Source organism: Triticum aestivum, chromosome 3A (genome assembly GCF_018294505.1).
Source record: "Triticum aestivum cultivar Chinese Spring chromosome 3A, IWGSC CS RefSeq v2.1, whole genome shotgun sequence".
Lineage (NCBI taxonomy): Eukaryota > Viridiplantae > Streptophyta > Magnoliopsida > Poales > Poaceae > Triticum > Triticum aestivum.
Window position 1 is genome coordinate 354,517,997 of NC_057800.1, and position 14,933 is coordinate 354,532,929.

Consider the following 14,933-nt stretch of genomic DNA (forward strand, 5'->3'; position numbering starts at 1 on the left):
GGGGTTAAAATAAAGATGACCCTCAGGTTGGCCAACCCAAGGGAAGGGTAATAGGTTGTTAGGCAAATGTAAAACCAATGTTGGGCCTTGCTGGAGGAGTTTTATTCAAGGCGAACTGTCAAGGGGTTCCCATAACACCCAACCGCGTAAAGAACGCAAAATCAAGGAACATAACACCGGTATGAGGGAAACTGAGGTGGCAAGAGTGGAACAAAACACCAGGCATAAGGCCGAGCCTTCCACTCTTTACCAAGTATATAGATGAATTAATTAAATAAGAGATATTGTGATATCCCAACATATCCATGTTCCAACATGGAACAAAGTTGAACTTCACCTGCAACTAGCAACGCTATAAGAGGGGCTGAGCAAAAGCGGTAACATAACCAAACAATGGTATGCTAGGAAGGTGGGTTAGAGGCTTGACATGGCAATATGGGAGGCATGATATAACAAGTGGTAGGTAGCGCGACATAGCGATAGAACGAACAACTAGCAAGCAAAGATAGAAGTGATTTAGGGTATGGTCGTCTTGCCTGAGATCCCGCAAGGAAGAAGAACGAGTCCAAGAAGTAGACGACCCAACGTAGTCGAACGAATCCTCATAACTCTGGAACAAAACTGAAGCTAACGAGAGAAGCAACCTGGAAAGAAGCAAGCACAGATAGTAAACAACCATCACATAAACATGGCATGATGCGCAAACAAGTATGATGCATGTCCGGTTTAAATAGCATGGCATGGCATGGCAAAGTGGAAAGAAGAACGAGTCCAAGAAGTAGACGACCCAACGTAGTCGAACGAATCCTCATAACTCTGGAACAAAACTGAAGCTAACGAGAGAAGCAACCTGGAAAGAAGCAAGCACTGATAGTAAACAACCATCACATAAACATGGCATGATGTGCAAACAAGTATGATGCATGTCCGGTTTAAATAGCATGGCATGGCATGGCAAAGTGGAACAAGCAATACTACAAGTTAAGTGGTGCCCAATATGCAACGAGTTGCATATTGGCGAAACTTCACAACATTTATTTAGTTCGCTCTTGTTTATGTACCCAATAATATTAAATGTTGTTAAACATGGCAAGAGATGAAGCATGAGCAAACTACCTATCTAGGCAATTTAAATGAGGTCGGAAACAACAAACAATAATTCCGGAAAATCCCATATGCATATTTTGAATTCGGTACTGTTCTGCCCTAAAACATATTTTAATGTTGTTAAACAGTAAAACAAAGTGCACCAAGTTACGCTATGCATTTTTCTACCCCATTTGCATATAAAGTTTATTTATTTTGAAGCTACAATTATTTAGTTATGAAATAAACCATTTTAACATGGCATTAGAGCAAAATTAATGCAAACAACAAATTAAACATTCTTAACATGGATGAAAGTTGCATATTATGAAACTAGATGAAATTCTAAGCATTTTACATATATAGTTTGTTTAATTTGGATGCATGCATATTTAGTTATTGACAAATCAAAACGATGACATTTCCTGTAAATATGTATGCACTGGAAAATGCTAAAATCATAGAGCAGAAAAAAAACACATACGCGGGCCAGAAGCAATACAGTGCAGCGGCCCCGAGAGTGAATGAGGCCCAAGAGGATTTGAGGTCCAACGGCTGAGTGTGTGGGAGCAAAAATAAAAGGAAAACAAGGCAGAAGAATTGGTGGCTCCATCCCAGGACCTCCCGGATGTTTGCACTAGCGAATAACCACTTGGCTAGCTCAGTATCCGTGATATAAAGAGCTCCTCGGCTCTTTTGAGCCATTCAACAACAGGTCGAGCTTGGCCATGGCTACAACAGCGACAACTGACGGCGAGGGCAAACAAAAGCGACGGCCGTTGGGGTTATGAACCCGCGGCGGGCGTGCGGAAACATAAGACGATGCACGCATACTTGCCGAGAGCTGCAAGAGGGGCCGGAGCATAAGCCTCAAGCAGAAGTTCTTCCCAGCTGAGGCAAGACATGCGACTATGCGGTGGCTGCTGGGCGTGAGCGTGCGCGGATGCGTGTGCATGGAGGTGTGCATCGAAGGTGCAGCAAGGGCCGGCAAGTGTGACGAAGCCAGCGGGCATGTGCGCAAGCAAGAAGCAGAGAAGAACAAGGTGGGCACGCAGAATAGCGGGCAAGCTCGTCGAAGGAACTCCGGCGACCAAAACTCGCAGAGGAGGGCATCAAAAGATGTTGTGCTACAAGGCGATCCTAACGGGCTACGGATGAATCGAAACATGAACGGGAACCTCGCCGGCGATGAGGTCCCGCGGGTGCGCGCGGAAAATAGTAACGACGACGGGGTATGACAGGGAAGGAGATGGGAAGGAGCAGCGGCTCACCATGGGGGTGCTGCTGGAGTCGGCAGACTCGTCGGGGTAGTAGAGGAGCCGGCATGGGGCTGCGCTGATCGAGGCGGTGCTCGGCTCCGTGAAGAAGATGAAGCAGAGGAGGTATACGACGAGGAACTTGGCGTTCTGCGGTGATGAAGAGGAAAAAGATGACGCCGGGGAAGAAGATCGTGGTGCCCTTGGGCCCTTCTGTCTCCTGGCCTTGCTGGAAGATGAAGAAGATGACGAGGAACTGGGCGTTCCGCGGTGATTAGGAGGAACAAGACGACGTCGGGGAAGAAGATCGTGGTGCCCTTGGGCCCTTCTGGCTTCTGGCCTTGCTAGAAGACGAAGAAGACGATGAGGAGGCCTCGCGAACGAGGGTGGAGCGCGCTCGATGATTCTCTGGTCCTCTGTTTCTTGAGGAAGAAGGAGAAACCGAGGGAAGGAAAGGGGTGGCGGCGACGAGAGGGGGGAGAGGGAACCCTAGGGCGCGAGGCTGCAGTCCTTATAGGAGGCGTGAGGCTGTGGCTGCCCTCATGGACATGTGCCTCTGATCATGGTGTTTTACTGCGAGAGAGAGGGAGGCATGAGGTGGAAGAAAAAGGAGGGCGACGAGAGACTGGTAGGCGGGCCCGGCGTGGGTGTCCATCGTGGATTACCGTGGGAGGGCGAGCGAAGGAGGCTGGGAGCTGGCGCTGGGCTGCTGCTGCACTGCTATTACTGGGCCACGTCTGGGCTCCAGGTAAACCATTCCGTTCTCTTAAAACTTCTGTTTATTCAAATGAACAAAACAAACAAATTTTAAGACAAAAGGCCAGGGGTTTTACAAAGTAAAAGGAATATACATCGATATATATCTGGTGTCCTGAAATTATGCACAATTTTAATAAATTGGTTTGGCAATTTTTAAAGGTAGAAAAATAATTCAAGAGCCATTTTCGAACCCAACCAAAACAACTCCAAAATGGGATGAAACTTGGCAGAGAGGGTGTAGGCATCATTTAGGATTTATAGGGACATGTTGAACATTTTTCCGAACAGGAAAAATGCCACAAGAAAAAAATAAATGAAATAAAGAAGAAAGGAGAAGTTTGGATGGGATAGAAACTTGGGTGAACTTGAAGAATGGCTGCTGATATGTGCATGGTGAAAATAATGAGGTGGAGATATGAATAAGAGGGGTTCACACAAGAACACACAAAAAAACTTAAATATGCAAAACAAGGCATGATGATCATGATGCAATGCAAATGATGCAATGATGAATGCAACAAACAAAACAAATCACACGACGAAACTTGGAATCCATGGAAGGCATCTGGAGCGCCGGTCTCGGGGCGTCACAACACTCCTCCACTTACAAGAGATCTCGTCCCAAGATCTAGGATGGCACCGGAGAGAAAACGGAAGAGGAAGAGGTAAAACTAAGTTGCTTCTTGGACAAACGAGTGAAACCGTGAACCTTGAGAGGTTGAACAAATTGAAAGAAAGAATACAATGAAGATGAACAAAGTTGAAAACACTCCGTTAGAAAAGAGGAACAAGGAACATTACTAGAACCTTGTAGGTTGAAAGACATGTGAAACAAGAGCTCAAGGGGCAAGAAAGAATTTAAAACCACTTGGGTTGAAAATGGAAGGCATATAATATGAACTTGGCAAAATGAAAGCACTTGGATGAGACTCCGGTTAGAAGAGGAATGATAGACACAACACTCCGGTTAAAACAAGATAGACAAGGAATAAGAATGATATAAATTGGACAGCACTCCGACTGTAAATGGAAGGAATTGAACATAAACTTGACAAGACGAGAGGATACTTGATGAAATCAATAACACACTGCCTACGGAACTATTGAAAGAATGGCACAAGGTGTAAGAAAGATTTCAGACAGCACTCCGGTTGAGAAGGGAGGCAAAACTTGACAGAATGGGAATAACTTGAAAAGAGGGCATGACACTCCGGTTGAATGGATAAGCAAAAGAAAGAACATGATCTTCACAATCCGAGATGATGAGGGAAAAGAGCAACACCACAATGCCTCTGAAAGGTAGAATAGAAGCTAGATTGTTGGGACAAAGGGACGGAGAAGAAAACAACATCTTCTACCACAATTGAATTTGAGAGAGCATCCTTATAAAGAAGGATTGAACGGAGTTGTTGAAAAAACTCAATAAGGCACAAGATATGCTCCTCGTGGGCTTATGAAAACATCTCAAAACTAGAGGTGAAATTTTGCCACTAACGAAAACAATTGCTTGCTTGAGAGAAACGAAGGGATGAAAACTTCTTCCACCAAGATGATAAAGAGACAACTTGGATCACTGTTAAGCACCACAATAGTAACATTCCTTAGGGAAGGCTTTAGGTGAAATCTGACACAAGATAACTCCAATGAAGTGATTATTGGCTTTAAAATACCTCATTCTTGACAACATGTGAAACGCGAAACATGAAGGAAATTGTCAAGAATGACATAACACCATCCCAAAAGATAAGATAGATAGAATTGCACTTTGGAATGCAAGATGAAGAAGGCTTGAACTCCTCAAAACAAAGCATGTGTTGAGCACCATGTTTATTTTAGAGTATAGCTTGGCGGATCTTAACTCTGAGAGAAATCTTGAAGAACAATTGAAGAATGAAAGGAATCTTGATGAACCACCATGTAGAGCCTCCATGAAGAACTCTGGTAATAAAAGGATGATGAAAAGAAAGAGAAGTTGAATAACACAAGGTGAAACCTTGCGATGATTTAGATGGAGCTTCGCGATGATATAACCGAGAAAACTTGGAACTCCGAAAAGAAAGATGAACAAATGAGATCAAGAATTTTGATGAACCTCCGGAATAAGGAATTAATCGCTTGGATGAAACAAGAATAAGAATTACATTATGCTTATCCTTCATCAATTAAATTGATGACAAGCAACGGATTTGGCATACTACTTATTCCCGTTGAAAAGGATTGATGAGAGATATAGCGCAGACTTGAATAAGGTCTTGATGGAACCACCGGTGGGATTTGGAAATAGCGAAACATCGGGAAGAATTAGAAAATGAACGAAGATACATGAGAGAATTTAGATACAAGAGAAAGAAGAGATCATGAATTGATTAGAGGATATTTGAGCGATGCACCGGTAAGATTTGGAGAACAAGAGCTAAAAGCTGGAATGAATAATTCTAAGATGATGGGCTCCGAAGAATCGAACTGAAAAGACTCCTGAATTGTTCCGGATGGGTGAAAATAATTCTCACAATCAAAAACAATTATGAGAGGATGGCATAATGCTAGAACCATGAATCTTCGAGAGAATGGACCAAGATTTAGAGGAAACACTTCTTCGGTCTTCAAATGTTGAGAATGACGATGAGAGACACCACCATGAATTGTTGAGATACTCCGGGATGAAAATTAGAAAGGTTGAACCAACGATGAGAAGAATTTGAAAGATCTTGGAGAAATACATATGACTGAGAATAGCTCATTCTTACGTCAAACTTGGAGAAGAATTTGAGAATAGCTTCAGAAAAATAGAAAAGTCGGGTAAGATCCTGGGAAAAGACCTATGAGTTAGGGCCCACTCAAGAAAAGCACCATTGAAATGATTTTGAAGAGAGTTTGCACTGGTTGATTTAAATGGCTTTAATGAGATAACAACCTCGAAATAGCTTGAACAGATTGATAATGGAGACGCAAATCTTCTGAGATATCTTCAACACATCGGATATGAATAGAGAGGGGTGAGCAATTAAGAGGTGCACCGGCATGAGAAAATATTTGAAAGGAGGAGAAGGATTTATGAACACCAAAGGCTTGCATTGAATCCACCGGGGAAGAAAAAGAATGAAGAATAATAAACTTGAAGCTCGTTAGTATCTTCCGGAGGATCACCGGATAAGAGCATTGACGGAGAAGAATAGAGAGACTTCCCATCAATAAACGGATACTTGATTAAGAAATCTGAGTCCTTGAAGAAAAAAAAGGGTGGGAGGGCGGGAAAACAAAGGCAACATGGGGACGGATGGAACAAACACGGTTGAGAAGACTTTGAGTTGATCTTGCGGATGTTGAAATGATCGAATCCACTTGAAGAGAAGCACGTCGGATGGAAAAGAATTAACATGACAATCTTGACGATCAAGAAGGCATAGTATCCACATAGAAACATGAGAACACCACTTAGGAAAGGTATGGAATTAACACTTGACTTCGAAGCAACTCGAATACCACAAACCAAAACAAAACAAAGGATTGGCTCGCGGAATAAGACGGAAAAAACATATGATAGATCCCATATCGTATTATGTGTCTGTTGGAAAGATATCCTACGAGATACTTGAATTCCCACTTATAAACTCCCGAAACTTTCTGGTTATGCAATCAGGTGTTGGGGATACAGGGGAAGCATAATATCTCACCCAAACTAACAATCCCTACATCCAGCTGTATCCATCCGTCAACACATAACTAAGAAACCGGAAATCGTGTACCTCAACCTTCGAAAAGCATCCGTTAAATGAGTTATGGCAATACTCCTGAACTCCCGCCCCAGTACTGGGTGGCGTCGAGGTTATCTCACCAACAACTGCATAAAAGAGATTTTCGATGTCGGCGAACTCAGGTATTCCAAAACTGTAATGATAAAATTGTGACGACAACACCTCGGAGCTGAACTCCCCGGGACACTGCCACAACCCCTAAATGTCAGGAGACACCAAGAACAATGTTCTCGTCACAAGACTATCGGAACGATTCCAAGATACCCACGTGATCCTAAAAAAATATTCATGAAATTTGAGGAGAGGAGAGTCAAAACTTCTACGTCGGGAGGCCTCACCAGAGCGACGAAGGGACTAAGGAGTAAAAAGAATCCTACTCTCCGATATATATAATCCTAGGACTGAAAACATTTTGTTCTAGACTCAACAACATCAGTGATTCGATCAAGCAGGGGGCTCCTAAGTCGGGGATGGCTCTGATTACCAACTTGTAACACCCACAATGCGGCTATATCTCCCACGTGTCAGGGCACGACTTAGAGGCATAGTCGCATGGTAGTTTTGTCGCAAGAGGGGTAATCTTCACACAATCCCATGTACTAAATAAGAAAGGAATAAAGAGTTGTCTTACAATCGCCACTTCACACAAATAACAAGTAAACATACATCATCCAGAGTACAATCAAGGTCCGACTACGGAACCAAAATAAAAGAAGACAACCCCAAGTGCTAGATCCCCGATCGTCCCAACTGGGCACCACTACTGATCAACCAAAAAAGACACATAACAACGACCAAGATCTTCATCGAGCTCCCACTTGAGTTCAGTTGCGTCACCTACACTGGTATCATCGGCACCTGCAACTGTTTGGAAGTATCCGTGAGTCACGAGGACTCAACAATCTCACACTCGCGAGATCAAGACTATTTAAGCTTATGGGTAGGATATGGTAATGAGGTGGAGCTGCAGCAAGCATTGAGCAAATATGGTGGCTAACATATGCAAATAAGAGCGAGAAGAGAAGCAACGCAACGGTCGAGAAGCTAGAAGTGATCAAGAAGTGATCCTGAAACTACTTACGTTCAAGCATAACACAAGACCTGTTCACTTCCCGGACTCCGTCGAGAAGAGACCATCACGGTTACACACGCGGTTGATGTATTTTAATTAAGTCAAGTGTCAAGTTCTCTACAACCGGACATTAACAAATTCCCACCTACCACATAGCCGCGGGCACGGCTCTCGAAAGTTTATACCCTGCAGGGGTGTCCCAACTTAGCCCATTACAAGCTCTCACGGTCAACGAAGGATATTCCTTCTCCCGGAAAGACCCGATTAGTCTCTGAATCCCGGTTACAAGACATTTTGACAATGGTAAAACAAGACCAACAAAGCCGCCCGATGTGCCGACAATCCTGATAGGAGTCGCACGTATCTTGTTCTCAGGGCACACCGGATGAGACTAGCTATGAGTAAAACCAGCCCTCAAGTTTCCCCGAGGTGGCCCCACAGGCAACTCGGTTTGGACCAACACTTAGAGAAGCACTGGCTCGGGGGGGGGGGGTAAAATAAAGATGACCCTCGGGTTGGCCGACCCAAGGGAAGAGTAATAGGTTGTTAGGCAAATGTAAAACCAAGGTTGGGCTTTACTGGAGGAGTTTTATTCAAGGCGAACTGTCAAGGGGTTCCCATAACACCCAACCGTGTAAGGAACGCAAAATCAAGGAACATAACACGAGTATGATGGAAACTAAGGCGGCAAGAGTGGAACAAAACACCAGGCGTAAGGCCGAGCCTTCCACCCTTTACCAAGTATATAGATGCATTAATTAAATAAGAGATATTGTGATATCCCAACATATCCATGTTCCAACATGGAACAAACTTCAACTTCACCTTCAACTAGCAACCCTATAAGAGGGGCTGAGCAAAAGCGATAACATATGGGAGGCATGACATAACAAGTGGTAGGTAGCGCGGCATAGCGATAGAACGAACAACTAGCAAGCAAAGATAGAAATGATTTCGAGGGTATGGTCATCTTGCCTGAGATCCCGCAAGGAAGAAGAACAAGTCCAAGAAGTAGACGACCCAACGTAGTCGAACGAATCCTCACAACTCCGGAACGAAACCGAAGCTAACGAGAGAAGCAACCCGGAAAGAAGCAAGCACAGATAGTAAACAACCATCACATAAACATGGCATGATGCACAAACAAGTATGATGCATGTCCGGTTTAAATAGCATGGCATGGCATGGCAAAGTGCAACAAGCAATACTACAAGTTAAGTGGAGCCCAATATGCAACGAGTTGCATATTGACGAAACTTCACAACATTTATTTAGTTCGCTCTTGTTTATGTACCCAACAATATGAAATGTTGTTAAACATGGCAAGAGATGAAGCATGAGCAAACTACCTATCTAGGCAATTTAAATGAGGCCGGAAACAACAAATAATAATTCTGGAAAAACCCCATATGCATATTTTGAATTTGGTACTGTTCTGCCCTAAAACATATTTTAATGTTGTTAAACTGTAAAACAAAGTGCACCAAGTTAAGCTATGCATTTTTCTACCCCATTTGCATATAAAGTTTATTTAACTTGGAGCTACGGTTATTTAGTTATGAAATAAACCATTTTAACATGGCATTAGAGCAAAATTAATGCAAACAACATATTAAACATTCTTAACATGGATGAAAGTTGCATATAAAGAGCTCCCAGGCTATTTTGAGCCATTCAACAACAGGTCGAGCTTGGCCATGGCTGCAACGGCGACAACTGACGGCGAGGGCAAGCAAAAGCGACGGCCGTTGGGGTTATGAACCCGCAGCGGGCATGCAGAAACATAAGACGGTGCACACGTACTTGCCGAGAGCTGCGAGAGGGGCTGGAGCATAAGCCTCGAGCAGAAGTTCTTCCCAGCCGAGGCACGACATGCGACTATGCGGCGGCTGCTGGGCGTGGGCATGCACGGATGCGTGTGCATGGAGGTGTGCATTGAAGGTGCAACACGGGCCGGCAAGTGCGACGAAGCCTGCGGGCATGTGCGCAAGCAAGAAGCAGAGAAGAACAAGGTGGGCACGCAGAACAGCGGGCGAGCTCGTCGGAGGAAATCCGGCGACCAAAACTCACAGAGGAGGGCATCAAAAGATGCTGTGCTACAAGGCGATCCTAAAGGGCTATAGATGAATCGAAACATGAACGGGAACCTCGCCGGCGATGAGGTCCCATGGGTGCATGTGGAAAACGGCAACAACGGCAACGGGGTATGACAGTGAAGGAGATGGGAAGGAGCAGCGGCTCACCATGGGGGTGCTGCTGGAATCGGTGGACTCGTCGGGGTAGCAGAGGAGCTGGTGTGGGGCTGCGCTGATCGAGGCAGTGCTCGGCTCCGTGAAGATGAAGCAGAGGAGGTAGATGATGACAAGGAACTTGGCGTTCCACGGTGATGAAGAGGAAGAAGACGACATCGGGGAAGAAGATCGTGGCGCCCTTGGGCCCTTCTGGCTCTAGGCCTTGCTGGAAGACGAAGAAGACGACGAGGAACTTGGTGTTCCGCGGCGAGGACGAGGAAGAACACAACGCCGAGGAAGAAGATCGTGGCGGCCTTGGGACCTTCTGGCTCCTGGCCTTGCGGGAAGACAAAGAAGACGATGAGGAGGCCTCGCAAACGAGGGTGGAGCGGGCTCGATGGTTCTCTGGTCCTCTGTTTCTTGAGGAAGAAGGAGAAACAGAGGGAAGGAAAGGGGTGGCGACAGCGATAGGGGGGAGAGGGAACCCTAGGGCGCGAGGCTGCGGTCCTTATAGGAGGGGAGGCGCAAGGCCATGGCTGCCCTCGTGGCCATGTGCCTCTGGTCGTGGAGTTTTACCGCGAGAGAGAGGGAGGCATGAGGTGGAAGAAAAAGGAGGGCGACGAGAGACTGGCAGGCAGGCCCGGCGTGGGTGTCCATCGTGGATTACCGCGGGAGGGCGAGCGAAGGTGGCTGGGAGCTGGCACTGGGCTGCTATTACTAGGCCGCGGCTAGGCTCCAGGTAAACCAATCCGTTTTCTTAAAACTTCTGTTTATTCAAATGAACAAAAAAAGATTTTAAGAGAAAAAGGCCAGGGGTTTTAGAAAGGAAAAGGAATATACATGGATATAAATCTGGTGTCCTGAAATTATGCACAATTTTAATAAATTGGTTTGGCAATTTTTAAAGGTAGAAAAATAATTCAAGTTTGAATTGAATTCAAACTTGAGCCATTTTCGAACCCAACCAAAACAACTCCAAAATGGGATGAAACTTGGTGAGAGGGTGTAACACCCCGGATGTAACTTTCCCAATTTGTTCTCCAACTCTTGCCGTTTCCGGCGTTAAGTTATTTTATTTCCTCGGGTTCGGGTTTTTGTCTCCGTGTGTCGTTGTCATTGTCGTGCATCTCATATCATGTCATCATGTGCATTGCATTTGCATACGTGTTCATCTCATGCATTCGAGCATTTTCCCCGTTGTCCGTTTTGCATTCCGGCGCTTCGTTCTCCTCCGGTGGTCATTTCTATCTTTCTTTCGTGTGTGGGGATTAAACATTTCCGGATTGGACCGAGACTTGCCAAGCGGCCTTGGTTTACTACCGGTAGACCGCCTGTCAAGTTTCGTGTCATTTGGACTTCGTTTGATACTCCAACGGTTAACCGAGGGACCGAAAAGGCCTCGTGTGTGTTGCAGCCCAACACCCCTCCAATTTGGCCCAAAACTCACCAAACTCTGCTCCATGTCCTAGAGCGTTCGATCACGATCGCGTGGCCGAAAACCGCACCTCATTTGGACTCTCCTAGCTCCCCCTATGCCTATATATACACCCCCCATTCCAATTCGCGGATCCTCTCCCCCCTAACCCTAAAAAATCCTAGATCCGCCGCTCCGGACGTGTCCGGGCGGAGCCGGACAACGTCCGCCGCCACCGCCGCCCAATCGTGTCGCGCCACCTGTCCCGCGGGGGACCGCTTCACCGCCGACCGCGCCAGGCCCGCGAGGCCCACGTGCGGCCCTCCCTGCCGCCGAGCCGGGCCTGAGGCGCCCGCCCGTGCCGCCTCTTCCCCTCCCCGCCGCCTCACCGGCCGGAGTTCGCCGCCGGCCGGACCTCGCCGTGCCTCGCCGCCGCACCAATGCCCACCGCCCGGAGCCGCCTCCGCCCGGAGCTCGCCGCCCCGCCGCGGGACTCCGGCGATCGGAGCCGGGCCCGGCGCCGCCAGCCGTCGTCCCCACCGACCGGACCCGCGCCTCCCCGCTGCTTCTTCGCTCGCCGGAGCCGGCAAGGCTCGCTGGCGATCCTCGGGCTCCGCGCGCCCCGATCCAGATCGGATCCGAGACGGCTACAGTAAACCCTAATTTTCGCGAGGTTGTTTTTTTGCTAAGTCCTGAAATTTTTGACCCATATGCTCCTGTTCGAGGCTCCGTAACTTTGCATTTGTAGCTCCGATTTGGGCATATAGCATATCAAAATGTTCATCTCAGAGAGTGCATCATTTCATTCCATTGCATCATTTTCATTTGAGCTCATCTTGATGCCCAAAATGCTGTTAGAAGAGGGCTACTTGAGTTAATTGTCAGATCTGCTACTCCGTTTAGCACTTTTGTCATTTTTGCCATGATTATTGTGTGCATGATATGCCCGTGAGTTCTACATATGTTTTGTTAAGGGTTTTGTCATATTTCCAGAGGTGCAACCCATGTATTTTTAGGATGTGTGTGGTGACTTGTGCAAGCTTGCAAAGTGGTGCACTTGCTAATTCTGTTTTCAGGGACTTAGAAATTTCACTAAGTCCTGGGATTGTTTATCTCACGATGCCATATGTTCATGTTGTTTCCTAGTGATCCGTGCCTCTTTTGAGGATGATCAGTAAGGGAGTTTTGTTAATATTGTAGTGCTCTATCCATCCATGTCTTTGTTTGCAATTATGGAGCACCCTAGCTTGAGTCAATCGAGCTCTACTTTTGCTTCGTTGTGAATCTGGGCAGATCGTCAACTTGTTTGCGATTTTGCCGATGTTATTGTAGTTGTTCCGTGCATGCTATGCCATTGTTCTTGCCATGTCTAGCTTGAATTTTGTGCCTTCTTAAGGGATGTATGCTTGTCTTGCCATGACTTGCCCCGTGGTGAGTGCATCGAGCTCGTAAACATGCCTTCGTGAGTTATGTTTCGGCATGTCCCAGTTTTCACTAAGTCTGAAAACTGATTATGTTTTTGCTATGTTCGTGTGCTTGTTAGTATATTTTGTGATCCCTTTTGGCTCAAGGTCACTAAGGGACTTTTGTTAAGCTCTTTGAGTAGCTCCATGCCATGCTTTTCTTTGTCATGTTCAGGTCCTGTAGCATGTAGTTTTGTTGCTCCGAAGAGGGCTATATGATCTGAAATTCCAGACAAGTGTTAATTTCACTAAGTCTGAAATCTGTTTTCCGTTTGCGTTTTTGCCATGCTTGTTTGAACCTCCTAATGGATGAATATGCTGTAGCTCAGTGCTAGACTTTTGTTAAGCATCTTGTGTGCATCCCTGCCATGTATTTTGTTGTCATGTTTGGGTGTTGTAGCATGTTCATTTCGTTGCATTTAGATGCCTCCTTGCTGTAAATCGCAGACCAGTGTCATTTTTTGAATCGCTTGCCATTTCCAAACCGTAACTCCGATTCTGGTGTTCTTTATATCACTTTCAAGCGATTTCATCTCATCTTTCCAGTGGCACCCTTGGAATTCCAAGTTGAGGCCAGGTTCATGCATTTCCTGTCATATCTTGCATTTGCATCCCGCATCGCATCCCGCATAGCATATCATCTTTGCATCGTGTTGCTTGAGTTTGCACGTGGTTGATTGTATCCTTGTTGCTTGTTTGTCTTGTTTGGGTAGAGCCGGGAGACGAGTTCGCTAACGAGGAGCCCGTTGAGTTTGCTTTCGAGGATCCAGTCAACTCTGACAACTGTGCAGGCAAGATGATCATACCCTCGAAATCACTACTATCTTTGCTATGCTAGTTTGCTCGCTCTTTTGCTATGCCATTGCTACGATGCCTACCACTTGCTTGCAAGCCTCCCAAATTGCCATGTCAAACCTCTAACCCACCTTTGTCCTAGCAAACCGTTGATTGGCTATGTTACCGCTTTGCTCAGCCCCTCTTATAGCGTTGCTAGTTGTAGGTGAAGATTGGAGGCCGTTCCTTATTGGAACATCTTTTATTTACTTGTTGGGATATCATTATATTGCCATGTTATCTTAATGCATCTATATACTTGGTAAAGGGTGGAAGGCTCGGCCTCTCACCTAGTGTTTTGTTCCACTCTTGCCGCCCTAGTTTCCGTCATATCGGTGTTATGTTCCCGGATTTTGCGTTCCTTACGCGGTTGGGTTATAATGGGAACCCCTTGATATTTCGCCTTGATTAAAGCTTTTCCAGCAATGCCCAACATTGGTCTTACCATTTTCCACCTAGCCTTTTCTTTCCCTTGGGTTCTGCAGACTCAAGGGTCATCTTATTTTAACCCCCCCCCGGGCCAGTGCTCCTCTGAGTGTTGGTCCAAACTAGAGCCCCTTGCAGCACCACCTCGGGGAAACTCGAGGGCTGGTTTTAGTTGTACAGATTGCTTATCTGAGTGTGCCCTGAGAAAGAGATATGTGCAGCTCCTATCGGGATTTGTCGGCACATTCGGGCGGTGTTGCTGGTCTTGTTTTAACCTGTCGAAGTGTCTTGAGTTACCGAGATACCGAGTCTGATCGGAACGTCTTGGGAGGAGGTCTATTCCTTCGTTGACCGTGAGAGCTTGTCATGGGCTAAGTTGGGACTCCCCTGCAGGGATTGAACTTTCGAAAGCCGTGCCCGCGGTTATGGGCATATGGGAATTTGTTAATGTCCGGTTGTAGATAACTTGAACCTTAATGTAACTAAAATGAATCAACTGAGTGTGTTACCGTGATGGCCTCTCCTCGGCGGAGTCCGGGAAGTGGACACGGTGTTGGAGTAATGTTTGCGCAGGTTGCTCTCTAGTTTCTCGCTCGTGCTTTGCCTCCTCTTCTCGCTCTCTTTTGCGAATAAGTTA